Source organism: Octopus bimaculoides, chromosome 14 (assembly GCF_001194135.2).
Source record: "Octopus bimaculoides isolate UCB-OBI-ISO-001 chromosome 14, ASM119413v2, whole genome shotgun sequence".
NCBI classification, from domain to species: domain Eukaryota; kingdom Metazoa; phylum Mollusca; class Cephalopoda; order Octopoda; family Octopodidae; genus Octopus; species Octopus bimaculoides.
Window position 1 is genome coordinate 46,144,091 of NC_068994.1, and position 3,072 is coordinate 46,147,162.

The 3,072-nt window shown below is 35.3% G+C and overlaps 1 protein-coding gene across 1 annotated transcript in view; it reads right to left on the reverse strand.

The window, feature by feature from the left end:
• The window catches only part of LOC106870532 (BTB/POZ domain-containing protein 16), a 243,135-nt gene that overhangs the window by 188,544 nt on the left and 51,519 nt on the right, over positions 1–3,072 (reverse strand). The window lies entirely within an intron of this gene.

Below are 3,072 nucleotides of genomic sequence, written 5' to 3' on the forward strand. Positions count from 1 at the left end.
CATATATATATATACAAATTTATGTTGGTTTCAATCTTTTATTTGTTTCCATTTATTTCTCTTAATTATATGCATTTACACATTTTGTTTTTGGGACAAAAATAAGCTTTCCAAATATTGATAGAAAGTAGAAAGATAAAAACACAAAGAGGCAAAGAGAATTAGTGACACGGAAAAAACATTACGAAAAAGATTTAAGAAAGACTATAACTTGTATTTGGATTATATTTTTCCTGCAGAAATAAAATTTTGAAACAAGATTTTGTAATATATTTAAATTGATAGTATTTGGTGGGAAAAAATATTCAATTACCTTTTTTTTAGAAAAAAAAAAGTCATTTCAATATTAGATAAACAATTGATTTTTATAAGAACCTCCCCGCCGCACTTGATATTTTAATAACTATGTTTATGTAATAACTGGCTTTGTATTACATCTGTTTTGTATAACATTTATTTTGCGTGCATACAAATAACGTTATGCAATATGTGTAATGCATTATGTAACAAATCACTTTTACAAAAATATTTGTTATGTAATAGAGTAATAGTTACAAACTGCAGCAGGCTTGATGAATAACTGAGTTGGGAGGATTGGAGGGAGTGGTCCTGTCAGAAGGTTGTCGAAATCGCTACAATCTCCAGTTGACAGTTGATGAAGGACATATCCTTTTTAGTGCAAGCTATGTATAAAATACCAAAATATTCATTATGTTATATTTGCAAAGCGACAAGTTGACTGAGTCGTTAGATAGTCAGACAGAATATTTTGGTAGTATTCGTTCTGGATCTTTGCGCAGAGATTTCAAGTCGCACCGAAATCAACTTTGCCTTTCATTCTTTCGGGTTAAGTGAATTACTAGGCCAGTAATTGAGTCGTTTCTTCTTTTTCGCTCTTGTCTTTTTCGTTTCTTTCTAGAAAATTATCAGCTTTGGTCTCACATAGAGACAGGTGGTCTCCGCTAGGTTTAAATGCCAAAGATATGCTATATGACTCGACGGCACCCCCATCGATTTCATCAGAAGTTAAAGACTTAAGGAACAAAGGTTGTACTACGTTCCAAAAAAAAATCAACCAAAAGCACTGGAAGGTGCTCCAGCATGGCTGCAGTCACACGACTAAAACCAATAAAGAGACCATGAAATATATAATAGATAACATATTTGTTGTGGATTATATCCATATAGGTTATTTTGATGGTGTTGTGGTTGATAGTTGCAGACAACTTATGATTAACAGCATTCCAACCTGCTTTTCGTATATTAAGGCAAAGATTGTCCAATATAGACAGCTATTTAAGGGATTCGTGCTCTACTGGCTAACAGAATTACCGGCTGTATGCTTTCTATTTCGTTAGTTGGTGCTGTTAATGGTGGAAGATCGATAGCCACAGTAATTTATCATTTATTCAATCTGTCCCTTTACTGGTATATAGATCTAATTAAATGTTCGTCATTCTGTTTGTACGCCTGTTTGTCTGTTTGACTGTCTACCTGTCTGTCTATTAATCAAACTCTCTAATAGACTAAATATATAATAGAACTGGAAGAAAATTCCTTTGGGACACATTCTGCATGAACAATTAATAGTAAAGCAGGGACTAGCATACTTGATATAGTAAACCAAGAAATTTACTTTGTTGAACTCATATCCTTGTACTAAGGATGTGAATAATAATTTCTAAATAATTAATGATGATAATAATTATTTGTAATTTTGGCACAAGGCCAGTAATCTTGAAGGCGGGGTGAGTTGACTACATTGACCTCAGAACTTGACTGACACTTTATTTTATCTTCACGCAAAGATGAATGGCAAAGTTGACTTAGTGGAATTAGATCTCAGACTGTAAAAAGGGCTGGGAAAATGCAGCTAAGTATGATGTCCGTCGCTCTAACCATTCTGCCAATTCACCACCCTAAAATAATAATAATAATAATAATAACTATCTAAATTATAATTATCTAAATGACTTTTTCTAATCAAACACAGCAAAAGAGGGCAACCTAGGCTCGTATTTGCTTCTATATTTTTATAGTCGTCTTAAGATCTAGATTAATAGATAAAATATACGTCCTTGAAGAGGTCTAATAACATCGAAACACAATATTGTTCTAGTTCAGACTCACTCCTCAACAATCCACCATACATGATTATTTTTAACTAATTCAATATTTTGTGGTTGTCTCCACTGTTTCTTATATTTTGATCAGAATTACAAATTTATAAAATGATCGTTTTTGTCACTAAGAGTATAATTTTAATTTACTTAAGAAATTATTACTTTGCTACGTCAAGTATGTTAATCAGAGATACCGGCTAACGTTGATTAAGAGAAGATCTGTTAGTCTTTTGTTCTGTCTGTCACTACGTAGGTCTAATTTTCAGCCAAATTAAGTCGGTGAGCCGGCAGAATCGTGAGAACGCCGGACAAAAGCTCTTAGCAGCATTGCTTTCGGCTTGACGTTTTGAGTTCAAATTTCTCCGAAGTCCACTTTGCCTCACATCCTTTCGGGGTCAGTGTAATTAACTCGCCCCCTCCTCAAAAGTATCCGGCTTTGTAACTATAGTAGAAAGGATTATCTGTCAAATTGCCAATTAATCTTTATCTATCTGACTTATTTTAATATATCACTCTCTTTATTTGCTACGTTGGCTTCCGTAAATATGTGACATGTTTCAACTTGGCGCAATCTGCCAACCTTCAAGCAAGAGAGCTACAGCTACAAATGATGATGGTGGGAAGGACGATTGTTTTTGTTGGCTCTCCGTCGCTTACGACGTCGAGGGTTCCAGTCGATCCGATCAACAGAACAGCCTGCTCGTGAATTTAACGTGCAAGTGGCTGAGCACACCACAGACACGTGTACCCTTAACGTAGTTCTCGGGGATATTCAGCGTGACACAGTGTGACAAGGCTAACCCTTTTAATTACAGGCACAACAGAAACAGGAAGTAAGAGTGAGAGAAAGTTGTGGTGGAAGAGTACAGCAGGGTTCGCCACCATCCCCTGCAGAAGCCTCGTGGAGCTTTAGGTGTTTTTCGCTCAATAAACACTCACAAAGCCCGGT